This window comes from Saccopteryx leptura, chromosome 2 (genome assembly GCF_036850995.1).
Source record: "Saccopteryx leptura isolate mSacLep1 chromosome 2, mSacLep1_pri_phased_curated, whole genome shotgun sequence".
NCBI classification, from domain to species: domain Eukaryota; kingdom Metazoa; phylum Chordata; class Mammalia; order Chiroptera; family Emballonuridae; genus Saccopteryx; species Saccopteryx leptura.
Window position 1 is genome coordinate 100672337 of NC_089504.1, and position 14843 is coordinate 100687179.

General features: G+C 35.7%; 1 non-coding gene across 1 annotated transcript; it reads right to left on the bottom strand.

Moving 5' to 3' along the window:
- Positions 1-10592: 10592 nt before the first annotated feature.
- LOC136396555 (U6 spliceosomal RNA) lies at positions 10593-10696 on the bottom strand. The gene has a single exon (XR_010749823.1). It is a non-coding gene; the product is annotated as a U6 spliceosomal RNA (small nuclear RNA).
- Between the last annotated feature and the right edge of the window lie 4147 nt (positions 10697-14843).

Below are 14843 nucleotides of genomic sequence, written 5' to 3' on the forward strand. Positions count from 1 at the left end.
AATGTCTTAGAAGCAATTGAGAATATGTTTTGATTTCTTTGCAATTAGCAAAATGCAAATTAAAATGAGATAAACTTTGTCATTCATCACATTGACAAGAATCTTAAAAGTGGAAAACTGTTGGCTAAGATGTGGGAGACCTTCTGTTCCCAGTGCTTAGTTTTTGCGAAGATAAATTGGTAATATTGTATTGGAGAATTATTTGGCAGTATATTTCAAAACAACAAAAAAAAATCCACATGACCTTTGAACCAGCAATTCTGCTTTTAGAAAAATATCCTAAAAATTAAATTATGCACAAAAAATATATATCTATTCACAAAATAACTCAAATGGATCATAGACTTAAAACTATGAAACTGAAAGAAAAGCATAGGAAGAAATCTTTTTGACATTAGTTTAGGCAAAGTTTTCTTCAATATGACACAAGAAAGAAAATATAAATTGGACTTGATCAAAAATTTAATGCTGTAGAGGATATCACAAAGTGAAAATATAACACAGAAAATAAAAAATATATATTTGAAAGTCATTTTTCTGATGTGTTTCTAGAATTTAGAGATTTTTTTCAACAATAAAAAGGAAGTACTGATACATTCTACAACATGCATGAACCTCGAACATATCACACCAAGTATAAGAATGTCACATATTATTTTATCTCATTTATATAAAATATCCAGAATAGACAAATCTATAAAGATTTTAAAAAGTGGATTAATGGTTGCTTAGGTCTTGAAGAAATAAGGGTTACTGCTAATAGGTTACTAGGTTTATTTGGGAGACAATGAAATATTTTAAAATTGATTATAGTGATAAATATAGTAAAAACCACTAACTGGGTATTTTAAATGAGCAAATTATATGTTACACAAATTACATATTAATAAAACTGCTATATGCAAAATTATATACAAAAATATTCATAGAGGCATTAAGAAAAAATGGGAAAAAAAGTATAATTGTTTATCAGTGCCCACTAAATAAAACACCTTTCCAATGGTCTACTATGTGGTCTCCTAAAGAATATGATTCAGATTTCTACATGCTTACGAATAAGGAACAAACTCCAAAACAGAATGATTAGGTGAAATTTTAATTTTATATAAATATATACATATCACACTCCGATTTTACATTTAAAGTATATTTTTTCATATCTGTGCAAAACTACTAAAAAAATTAGACATATCCAGTTCTTGACATTGTTTTTATATAGTAGGATCTAGAAGAAAAGGCTATGAGATTTGGACAATATATTTATTTTATGTGTCTGACACTGTGGGAATCTCTCAGACTGTCTGAAAATATACAAAACATATGCTTTAAACATAAAATTGCAGTGCATGCTAATGAAGACTCCACACTGATAGAATAAAGGATCATACATGCAAAGATAATGGATATTAACATGCAGTAATGATAAGCACTCTTATCAAACTAGAACTACAGGGAAACTTAACACGATAAAAGTGATCTACAAACTGACACAAAAATTAAAGCAATCTTATTTTTCAAAGGTTTAATTTATATTCCTGATATTAAACACTATTTAACTTTCTGTAGTGGAGATTCTAAAGCAGCACACTAAGAAGTGAGACAGGGGAAAAAAATTAAAAAGAAAGAAATAGAATTGTTATTATTCTGTATTATATGACCCTATCATAGATAATCCAACACAATCTACAGTCAATTAAAATTAATAAGCAGATTTGTCGAGGTAACTGGTTGTAATACCAATATATAAAAACCAATTATATTTCTATATTATAGCAATAGATCATTAGAGAATAAAATTTAATGGAAAAGAGACCATTTATACAAGCACCAAAAATTTCCAATACAGGAATAAGTCAAAACATAGTTGCGCTAGTCAATTCAACACAGGCAGCCAGAACCTGGGCTTCTAACCCCTGTTCTGCCTATAAAAATGGACATGCTAGAATGAATTAGTAAAGTCTCAGGCACCTGGAACAGAGCCATGAATCTGGTGAAACCATTTTCTTGCTGGTTGCAATGCCCCCAAACACCAGAACCAAATGACTTGGCTAAGCCAGTACAGAATCTTGCTTTTCCCATATAATCTTACATAAGAATGGATATACATCATATACGTCAACATGGTAGCTCCATGTGACCCTGACTTCATCATCTCACAGTTTATCATGTTGATACACTATATAAACAGGACCCTGTGTGCAAAATGTCCCTGGGTTTTGAAGAGGAAGCCCTATAATCTAAGACTTACAGTGATATCCTTTGCAAAGAGAAGAATCACTGTGGACCCCACCACTAACGCCAGAGAGTCCTCTTTGGATTTTGCAGCACCTTATATCATACTTGCATCTTTTCCTCTGACCAGAAAGGGTGGTGAGTTTCAGTGCTGCCCTGAGCAAGAATCAGCTCTCCAGCTCATAGCAAGGTTCTTCAGTCCTGCCATTTGGCCCAAGCAGACCCTCAGAGATATAGTCCCAACAAAATGAGATATTGTCCCTGTGACAGGAGGCAAGTCCTGAAAAAAAACATCACTATGGAAGCCCTCCTGATAAGCCAAGGTTGCAGGTTCAATCCTCAGTGAGGGTACTACAAGAATCAACCACTTAATCCATGAATAAGTGAAATAATAAATCAATGATTCTCTCTCTCTCTCTCTCTCTCTCTCTCTCTCCCATCTTCTGTCTCTCTCTCTCTCTCAAAAAAAATTAAATTAAATTGCTTTTGAGAGAACTCGTGTAGGCTTAATTTAACTTTTATATCAGTAGCTTTAGAAGTGAAGCAGTCTTTTCAAATACATCCCACAATTCCTTTTTAATTGCTCTTTAAAAAACAAAACTTGAAAATCTTCCCACAGCAAGAATCAAATTTTTTTCTTTCTTTTTTATTTGTTTTTTAACAGAACAAAATGGGGATTGAAAAAAACTAGGACAGGAAGGAACACATATTCAGGTTTGTTATTCACATTCTGGGAAAATTGTAATTGCTTTATTTTTCCAAACCAAGCATTCCTGGTGGGTGAACTGGGGCTGTCCTTTATCCCACACAGAATACAAGCACCATCCCCACTGCCTCCCACAGAAGCAATCTGAGAACTGTTCGTGATGTCTACTTTATGCCAATGAGACACATAGGTACAATTGTGACGGAACAAAAGCAGTTTCATCTTTTTTAGATTTGAACAGCTGCATTCACTATGCCCATTCACCAGTTCCAGCCACACCTGAGTAGGCATACATAGTTGCTTAATGCAGTGGTAAGTTTTAGAAAAATGCATCTCTGTTGAAGCCAACATCTAGCTCCTCTGACAAAGACAATGCTGTGTATACAGAACCTGCCTCTTAGTGGTCCTGAATTGCCAGCAAAGTGTCCTATGAGGCTGCCAGCTCCCCTTCAACCAACTGCCAATGTCACGGGGAGTTCCCTATGGCCACCAGAGGACAGATGTGTACTTCATGTCTCTGACTCACTGAAATCATTCAGAGAGGCCTTCTTCTATTAATGCTTCTGCCAAAGAAGCACCAACCCCTCAAATCAGAAAGATTTACTTTCATTATACAACTTGTCAGTATTCCCTTTTGGAATAGTTTATGGGAGACCCTCCCAAGTTTCTGTTTTAGGGACACCTCCTTTAGATTTGGAACACAAATCAAAAATCAAACAATATGTACCACAGTTAGGGCAAACACTGACAAGTTTGTACAACTTTGCTCATTGCAGGTCTCAGCTTCCATTTCTTGGCTATCATGAATAATCCTGCTATGAGCATGACAACAAATATTGCTTTGGGACCCTGCTTTCAATTCCTTGGAGCTATTTCCAAAAGTAGGAGTGCTGGAATATATAGTAATTTTATTTTTAATTTTTTGAAGACTCACCATACTGTTTTTCATAGTGGCTGCACCATTTTAACATATTCACCAGCAGCACACAAGAGTTCCAATTTCTCTTTATCCTCACCATCACTTGTTTCTTTTCCCGCATGTTGCCATTGTACTAGATGTAAAGTAAAACCTTATTGTGATTTCAATGTGCATTTCCCTTATAATTACTGATGCTAATAATATGTATTATATTGATTGATTTTCATTTGCCAAACCATCCTTTCATTCCAACAATTAATCCCAGTTGGTCATAGTGTATAATCTGTTTTATGTGCCATTGGATTCTGTTTGCTAGAATTTTGTTCACAATTTTCTGTATTAATATGGATCAAAAATATTGATCTGTAATTTTCATTTCTTAAAATACCTTTTTCAGACTATGGTATCAGAATATTAATGGCTACAAAGAATGAATCTGAAAATGTTTCCTCCTCTTAACTCTCTAAAAAAGTTTGAAAACGATTGGTGTTAATTCTTTAAATGTTTGGGAGAATTCTCTAGTGAAGCTATATAGTCCTGGCATTATTTTTCTGCAACGTTTTTGATACTGATTTAATCCTCTTACTCCTTTTAGATTTGTTCAGAGTTCCTATTTATTTATGCTTTAGTTTTAGTATAGTATGTGTCTTTAGAAATTTATTCACTTTGTATAGGTTATAGAATTTGTTGGTGTATCATTGTTCATTGTGTTCTCTTATATCCTTTTAATTTCTGTAAAATCTGTTGTAATGTTTCTCTTTTCACTTATTTTAGTTAATTGAGTCTTTATTTTTATTTTCTTAGTTAATTTATATAAAGGTTAGTCAATGTTTATCTTTTCACATCTCCTGGTTTCATTGTTTTTCTACTCATTCTTCTACTTATCTCTGCACTAATCTTTATTATTCCTCTTCTTCTTCTAGCATTAGTTTGTTTTTTCTTGTTTCTTAAAGCACAAATTAGGTTGTTAATTTGAAGATTCTTCTTTTTTTAAATACAAGTGTTTAGAGCTATAAATTTCCCTCTTAGTGCTGCTTTCACTGTGGCTCATATATTTTGTTATGTTTTTGTTTACATTTGTCCCAAGATTTTTCTAATTTCCACTGTGATCTCTTCTTTGAACCATTGTACATTTAAGAATATGTTGGTTAATTACCATATACTCCTGCATTATCTTGGGGTTTTTTTGCTATTGATTTCTTCTTTCCCATTATGATCAGAAAAGATACTTTGTCTAACTTTAATCTTTTAAAATTTATTAAGACTTATTTCATGACCTAAAACATGGTCTAATGTTTCATACGTACATGAGAAAAATGTGTATTCTATTTTTGTTATGTTGCATTCTGTTTGTATCTGTTAGTCCAATTGATCTGTTGTGATGCTTTTCAAGTCTTTATTTCCTTAATGATATTTTTTCCTAGTTGTTCTGATGTATTAAAAGTTGGGTATTGGGAAAAAGATGGCAGTGGAGTAGGTGAACACACAGACGCCAAGCTCTCACCACCAAACTGGAATACAAATCAATTTAGGAAAAATCAGCATGAAAAACCAACTCTGAACTGCAAGAACAGCTCTCAAAAACCAAGGAGCAAAGAAGAAGCCACAACAATCCTGGTAGAGAGCGCCTGAATCTCCTCTGCTTACAGGAACGGAGGGGGGGGTTGAGGCTGAGAGCCCAGAGAGGATCTCACACAGGGGAAAGAGCAGAAACTACTGCTCACAGCCACTTGCTTGGCAACCAGGGAGCGAGGTGTGTTGAAAAGACCAGCTTATCTCCCAAGTGGAAAGGACAGGGAGAGGGACAGACTGTGAGGGGCTAAGGAATGCAGGAAACGAACTAAAAAAGCTGACTCATCTGTGCTGGAGGCGGCCATAGCTGGGGGAGGGGCTGAACCTTTCACAAAACAGAGCTGAAGTGCTTCCGGATCAGAGATCTCCGCACATCTATCCAGCTCCAATCAGCGCAACAAGACACAGCTGAAAACAAGAAGTGGGGAGGAGGGGCAGTAACTCAGGTCTCCATGGAGATCTGAGATACACCTCCCCCTACTGAAGCTGAGAAAACACCCTGCCTCCACTGAAATTAGCTGGCTAAAGAGGCCTTCAGAGTCTCAGGTTACACCCATCGCATTCCTGGATACAGTTTCAAGTAAGCCCCCTGCTGAGATCAGGAAACAATACTATCACCTGTTAAGAAAACAAACAAATCAAGACTTCAAAGCTGCCCAAATTCGAAAGTGGATTACAGATAACAGCTGATACCAACCCAAGAAGACCTAGAAATAACACAACTAAAAACTGGAGGCAGACAACACCAAGCCTAGACTCAACCAACTCTACAAATAAAACACTCAAAAACAAATGATGAGAAGACAAAGAAGTGCAATCCAAATGAAACCACAAGAGACACCTTCAAGAGATGAACTGACTGATATGGAAATAATCAAACTTCCAGATGCAGAGTTCAAAATAATGATTGTAAGGATGCTTAGGGATCTTAGAACAACAATGGATGGTCATTATAAACACCTAAATAAAGAAATAGCAAGTATAAAAAAGAATCAGTCGGAGATGACAAATACAATATCAGAAATAAAGACCACAATGGAAGGAATTAAAAACAGGATAAATAAAGCAGAGGATCGAATCAGCAAGTTAGAGGACAACTGGAATGAAGGCATGAAAGCATAGAAGAAAAGAGAAAAGAGACTCAAAAAGTCAGAAGAAACTCTTAGAGAGCTCTGTGACAACATGAAGAGAACTAACATCCGCATCATAGGGGTTCCTGAAGAAGAAGCAAAAGAACAAGGGATAGAGACTTTGTTCAATCATATCATAGCTGAAAACTTCTCTAAATTAATGCAAGAGAAAGTCTCACAAGTCCAAGAAGCACAGAGGACTCCATTAAAGAGAAACCCAAAGAAACCTACACCAAGACACATCATAATTAAAATGCCAAAGCTAAGCGATAAAGAGAAAATATTAAAAGCTGCAAGAGAAAAAAAAGTTATCACCTACAAAGGAGCCCCCATAAGGATGACATCCAACTTCTCAACAGAAACACTTGAGGCCAGAAGGGAATGGCAAGAAATATTCAAAGTAATGCAGAACAAGAACCTACAACCAAGACTACTTTATCCAGCAAGGCTATCGTTTAAAATCGAAGGAGAAATAAAAAGCTTCCCAGACAAAAAACAACTCAAGGAATTCATTACAACCAAACCAATGCTGCAGGAAATGTCAAGGGGCCTGTTGTAAACAGATCAAAGTGGGAAAAGAATATAGCAATAAAGGAATACACCTTTAAAGAAGAAAATTGCAATAAACAACTACATATCAATAATAAACTTAAATGTAAATGGATTAAATGATCCAATCAAAAGACATAGGGTAGCTGCGTGGATAAGAAAACAGGACCCATACATATGCTGTCTACAAGAGACACACTTTAGAACAAAAGACACACATAGATTGAAGGTAAAAGGATGAAAAAAAACATTTCATGCAAATGGAAATGAAAAAAAAGCTGGGGTAGCAATACTTTAAAGTCAGACAAATTGGACTTTAAAACAAAGGATATAGTAAGAGATAAAGAAGGCCACTACATAATGATAAAGGGAGTAATCCAACAGGAAGATATAACTATTATAAATATCTATGCACCTAATATAGGAGCACCCAAATATATAAAGCAGACTTTGATGGATTTAAGGGCGAGATCAACAGCAATACTATAATAGTAGGGGATTTCAATACCCCACTAACATCACTAGATATATCCTCAAGAAAGAAAATTAACAAGAAACAGCAGACTTATTGGAAACACTAGATCAACTCGATTTAATAGATATCTTCAGAACCTTTCACCCTAAAGCAGCAGAATATACATTCTTTTCAAGTGCTCATGGTACATTCTCTAGGATAGACCACATGTTAGGGCACAAAAGTGGTCTCAACAAATTTAAGAAGACTGAAATCATATCAAGTACTTTCTCCTATCACAACAGCATGAAACTAGAAATGAACCACAACAGAAAAGCTCAAAAATTCTCAAACACATGGAAATTAATAGCAGGTTGTTAAATAATGAATGGATTAAGAACAAGATCAAATAAGAAATAAAAAAATTCCTAGAAACAAATGACAATGAGCATACAACAACTCAAAATTTATGGGACACAGCGAAAGCAGTGCTGAGATGGAAGTTCATTGCACTACAGGCACACTTTCAGAAGCTAGAAAAAGCTCAAATAAACAACTTAACCCTGCATCTAAAAGAATTAGAAAAAGAACAGCAAGTAAAGCCCAAATGTAGTAGAAGGAAGGAAATAATAAAGATCAGAGCAGAAATAAATAACATAGAGGCTAAAGAAACAATACAGAGGATCAATGAAACTAGGAGCTGGTTCTCTGAAAAGGTAAACAAGATTGATGAACCTTTAACTAGACTCACCAAGAAAAAGAGAGAGAGGACTCAAATAAATAAAATTAGAAATGAGAGAGGAGAAATAACAACTGACACAACAGAAATACAAATTATTGTAAGAAAATACTATGAAGAACTGTAAGCCAAAAAACTAGACAACCTAGATGAAATGGACAAATTCCGTGAAACATACAATCTTCCAAAAATCAATCTCGAAGAATTAGAAAACCTAAATAGACCGATTACACCAAATGAGATCGAAACAGTTATCAAAAAACTCCCAACAAAGAAAAGTCCGGGGCCTGATGGCTTCACAATGGAATTCTACCAAATATTCAAAGAAGAACTAACTCCTATCCTTCTCAAACTATTTCAAAAAATTCAAGAGGAAGGAAGACTTCCAAGCTCCTTTTATGAGGCGAGCATAATTCTGATTCCAAAACCAGACAAAGACAACACAAAGAAAGAAAATTATAGGCCAATATCTCTCATGAATATAGATGCTAAAATCCTCAACAAAATATTAGCAAACCGGACCCAACAATATATGGAAAAAATCATACACCATGATCAAGTGGGATTTATTCTGGGGAGGCAAGGCTGGTACAATATTCATAAATCAATCAATGTGATTCATCACATAAACAAAAAGAAGGAGAAAAACCATATGATAATTTCAATAGATGCAGAAAAATCATTTGATAAAATCCAGCACCCATTCATGATCAAAACTCTCAGCAAAGTGGGAATACAGGGAACATATCTCAACATGATAAAAGCCATCTATGAGAAACCCACAGCCAACATCATACTAAATGGGCAAAAATTAAAAGCAATATCCTTAAGATCAGGAACAAGGCAGGGGTGCCCCTTTTCACCACTCTTATTTAACATGGTCCTGGAAGTCCTAGCCACAGCAATCAGACAAGAAGAAGAAATAAAAGGCATTCAAGTTGGAAAAGAAAAAGTAAAACTATCATTATTTGCAGATGATATGATATTGTATATAGAAAACCCTAAAGTCTCAGTCAAAAAGCTACTGGACCTGATAAATGAATTCAGCAAAGTGGCAGGATATAAAATCAATACTCAGAAATCGGAGGCATTTTTATACACCAACAATGAACAGTCAGAAAGAGAAATTAAGGAAACAATCCCCTTCACAATTACAACCAAAAAAATAAAGTACCTAGGAATAAACTTAACCAAGGAGACTAAAGACTTGTACTCGGAAAATTATAAAGCATTGATAAAAGAAATCAAGAAAGATACAAACAAGTGGAAGCATATACCATGCTCATGGTTAGGAAGAATAAACATCATTAAAATGTCTGTATTACCCAAAGCAATCTATAAATTCAATGCAATACCAATTAAAATACCAATGACATACTTCAAAGATATAGAACACATATTCCAAAAATTTATATGGAACCAAAAGAGAACACAAATAGCCTCAGCAATCTTAAAAAAGAAGAATAAAGTGGGAGATATCACACTTCCTGATATCAAGTTATACTACAAGGCCATTGTACTCAAAACAGCCTGGTACTGGCATAAGAACAGGCATATAGATCAATGGAACAGAACAGAGAACCCAGAAATAAACCCACAGTTCTATGGACAACTGATATTTGACAAAGGAGGTAAGGAAATACAATGGAGTAAAGACAGCCTCTTTAACAAATGGTGTTGGGGCCCTGGCCGGTTGGCTCAGCTGTAGAGCGTCGGCCTGGCGTGCGGGGGACCCGGGTTTGATTCCCGGCCACGGCACATAGGAGAAGCGCCCATTTGCTTCTCCACCCCCACCCTCCTTCCTCTCTGTCTCTCTCTTCCCCTCCCGCAGCCAAGGCTCCATTGGAGCAAAGATGGCCCGGGCGCTGGGGATGGCTCCTTGGCCTCTGCCCCAGGCTAGAGTGGCTCTGGTCGCGGCAGAGCGACGCCCCAGAGGGGCAGAGCATCGCCCCCTGGTGGGCAGAGCATCGCCCCTGGTGGGCGTGCCGGGTGGATCCTGGTAGGGCGCATGCGGGAGTCTGTCTGACTGTCTCTCCCCATTTCCAGCTTCAGAAAAATACAAAAAAAATCTGGTTTTCTTTGTGCCCCTCCCCTCCCCCAAACCCTCTCTCTACCATTATTTTAGAACTGCTCATTTGTTCCTCTAATTTGATCAATGTTTAATTTATATATTTTATAGCTTTGATATTTGGTAAATACATGCTTACAATTATTTTATCTTCCTGGTATTTTATCACATATAATAAAAATGATTTTTCAACTGTTTTATCCATGCAGCCAATCTATCACTAAAAAATATAGGAAGCTGCACAAATGTGTCTGTTATTTTTGTGCAGGGGCCATGCTAATCTCCTCTGTGTCATTTGCACCTTATACGTGCTGCTGAAATAAGCACTGTGCTCTGATATTCCTTAAAATTTTATTTAACTTTAATTTTTTTTATTTCCTTTTGAAATAAAATTTAAGGTGATAGTAATTAACATAACTATATAGGTTTCAGGTGCCTTTGAATTGTTTTTTTTTTCTCTTATTGCTAAATTTTAAGTGTTCTGTGTATATTTTAGATACAAGTCCTTTATTAGTTATGTGTTTTGCAAGCATTCTTTCCAAGTCTAAGGATTATCTTTTTAGTCTATTAACAATCTCTTTACGATATCAGATGTTTTAAGTTGAAATAAAGTCCCACTTATCAATTTTTTTCATGGATTATGTTTTTGGTGTTTTATATAAAACTAATCACCAAACATAAAGTTACCAATATTTTAAACTACATTATCCTCTAGAAGATTTACATTTCTACATTTTACATTTAGGTCTGCTAGCTATTTTGAAGTGTGTGTGTGTGTGTGTGTGTGTGTGTGTGTGTGAGAGAGAGAGAGAGAGAGAGAGAGAGAGAGAGAGAGATAATAGTATATGGTCAGTGACTAGATTCTATTTTGTTGTTGTTTGTGAATGTGCACTTGATTCAGCCCTATGTAGTGTGAAGTCTGCTCTTTCTTCATTGCATTGCCTGTGCTCCTTTGTCAAAGATCAGTCCGTTATTCATGTGTAGTTCTAGTTCTGGAATCTCTATTTTATTCCATTTATGTATTTGTTTCTTAGTTCACCAAAACTGCAATTTCATGACTACTACATCGTTACACTATGTGAAGTCTGGGAGTGTCGGTCCTCCAACATTGTTCTTCTCCAATATTATGTTGGACATTCTGTCTCTTCTGGCTTTTTAATATAAATTTTAGAATCAGTTTGTTGGCATTAGAAAATTAAGTGGCCACAATTTTTATTAGAATGCTTGAGATCTATAGATCAAGTGGGATCTATAGACAATACTGAATTTTTTCTAACCATGAGCTTGGAAAGTCCTTCCATTTACTTAGATCTTCTTTCTATATCAGTGTCTTGTCCCTTTTTTTTTTTTTTTACAGAGACAGAGAGAGAGTCAGAGAGAGGGATAGATAGGGACAGACAGACAGGAACGGAGAGAGATGAGAAGCATCAATCATCAGTTTTTCGTTGCAACACCTTAATTGTTCATTGATTGCTTTCTCATACGTGCCTTGACCATGGGCCTTTAGCAGACCGAGTAACCCCTTGCTTGAGCCAGAGATCTTGGGTCCAAGCTGGTGAGCTTTGCTCAAACCGGATGAGCCCTCGCTCAAGCTGGTGACCTCGGGATCTCGAACCTGGGTCCTCCACATCCCAGTCCGACGCTCTATCTACTGTGCCACCGCCTGGTCAGGCTGTCTTGTCCTTTTTTACATACATGTTGCACACATTTTGTTAGATTTATACCTAAATATTTCTTTTTTGGTGTATTATAAATGGTATTGTGTTTTAAATTTCAAATTCCAATTTTTCATTGCTACTGTATAGAAAAACAGTTCTGTTATAATCTTATAATTCTGCTATAATAACTTATTAGTTCCAAAAGTGCTTTTTTGTCAATTCTTTAAGATTTTTCTACATCAACATCATAGCATTTGCAAACAAAGACTGCATAATTGTTTCTTCCAAATCTGTATACCTTTTATTTTCTTTACTTGTCTATTGCATTGACTCAGACTTCCAATATAGTGTTAAATAGAAGGGGTGAAAGAGGACATCCTTGCCTTATTCCTAATCTAAGAAAATTAACTAGTTTTCTTTTTTGTTGTTGTTTTACTATAAGTATGATGTTAGAAGGAGTTTTTATGCTGACATTTATCATTTTGAGGAAACTTTATTCCTAGTTTATTGAGTCTTTATTAAGAATGGTGTTGAAGCCCTGGCCAGTTGGCTCAGCAGTAGAGCATCAGCCCAGCATGTGGAAGTCCCAGGTTTGATTCCCGGCCAGGGCACACAGGAGAAACGCCCATCTGCTTCTCCCCCTTACCCCTCTCCTTCCTTTCTATTTCTCTCTTCCCCTCCTGCAGCCAAGGCTCCATTGGAGCAAAGCTGGCCCGGGCGCTGAGGACGGCTCCATGGCTTCCACCTCAGGTGCTAGAATGGCTCCAGCTGAAGCAGAGCAACACCTCAGATGGGCAGAGCATCGCTCTCTATTGGGCATGCTGGGTAGATCCTGGTCAGGCACATGCAGAAGTCTGTCTGACTGCCTCCCCGCTTCTAACTTTGGAAAAATACACACACACACACACACAAAAAAAGGTGTTGAGTTTTCTGAAATGCTTTTTTCTCATCTATCGATACCATTATATAATTTTTCCTCTTTATCTTATTGATGTGATGGATTACATTAATTGATATGAAAACATCCTAATATTACATAGTTGGAATAAATCCCACTTAGTTGTAATTATTAATCATTTTTACCTGTTTTTTAATTTAGTTTAATAATATTCTTGATGAATTTGAATTTATATTCATAGAAGATGTTGGTCTATGGTTTTCCTTTTTTTGGAATGTCTGTCTAGTTTTGATATCAAGGTAATGCTGGCCTCATAGAGTGAGTTAAAAAGTTATTTCTACTTCTATTTTATCAAAGATGTTGTAGATTATTGGTATCATTTCTTCTTTAAATATTTGGTGAACTTCACCAGTAAAATCATATGAAATTGGTGCTTTCTTTTCTGTAATGTTATTAACTTTGATTCATTTTCTTGAATAGAGATAGAGTTATTCTGATTATCTTTCTTATTTTTCTGGGACTTTGGGTACATTGTGTCTTTTCAAAAAATTGGATTTTCATCTAAATTACAGAAATTATGAACATTTAGATAGTCATAATATTCTTTAATATCCATGAGACCAATGGTAATTACCTTTCTTTGAATTCTAATATTAGTGATTTGTGTCTACTCTCTTTTTTCTTGTTGGCCTAACTGAAGACTTATCAAATTTTAATTATTTTTTCTAAGAATCAGCTTTTGGTTTTATTAATTTTCTCTATTGTTTTTATATTCCAATTTTATGATTTCTACTCTAATCTTTAGTATATCTTTTCTTCTGATTTATATTCCTCTATTTCTTCCAGTTGGAGAAGACTGTGTATTCTGCTATTGTTGGATTAAGTATTCTATAAAGGTCAATTGTATCCGTGAAGTGGTGGCCCTGGTTAGTTTAAATATACTCATATTTTGGGGTACTCTATTTTATCTATTCTGTGATATTCTGTGTTTTAATTATTGTATTTAGACAATTCACACTGAAGTAATTGTTGATGTAGTTGGGTATATGTATTCCATAATTAGAAATGTTTTCTCTTCATTGCTCTTTCCTTTTTTTCTCTCTCTTTTTCTTTCTTTTTCCTACTACCCCAATTTTGATTACACTTTCCTATCTTAGTATATCAATTATACATATTTTATTTTAATCGTGTACTCTAAAATTTGAATTATATATTTACAACTGATTTAAGTTCACTTTCAAATAACACTCCCAGATACCTGCTTCACAGATAGTTCAGGGACCTTCTAACAAAGTTTTGACACTCCTCCCTCCATTTTATTCTCTTTCTCTTATTTCTTCTTCTACTGCAGAGAATGGAAAGTTTAAAATGACACATTCTAGGCTCCTTTGCAGCTAGAGATTTAGGTTTAATCAATAAGATGCATTTCTTCCAGGTCTGGGAGGGAAAGTGAAGTGCACTTCTGCAGATTTGCTATTGTAGCTATAAGTTTGGCATGGAGGCATCTGGTCTCTGTTTCTGTGTGTGTGCGCGGCAGGAGGTGTGTTCCTATGTTGACAATAATTGGACTCTAGTATCATTTTCTTTTGCAGATGTGAAGGCACAGGAAATCTGTTGTGCTGGTATAGAGCCTGCTGGAACTTGCTGTAGGAACAGAGATTTAGGACATCATGGTGCTGGTCAAGGCAATAGCAGTGGGATCACAGGGCCAGCAGATTTCCTGTTGTAGAAACAATGTGAGTTCCCTTGATGGCGTGATTCTGTAGTATCATTCTTGGAATCAGAAATATTCAGCCATGAACTGCAGTTCTCAACCTGGCTGCACATAATAATCACTGAGAGGAGCTGTAATTCTGACACCCACACCAGAGGAGCTGTAATTCTGACACCCGCACCAGAGGAGCTGTAATTCTGACAC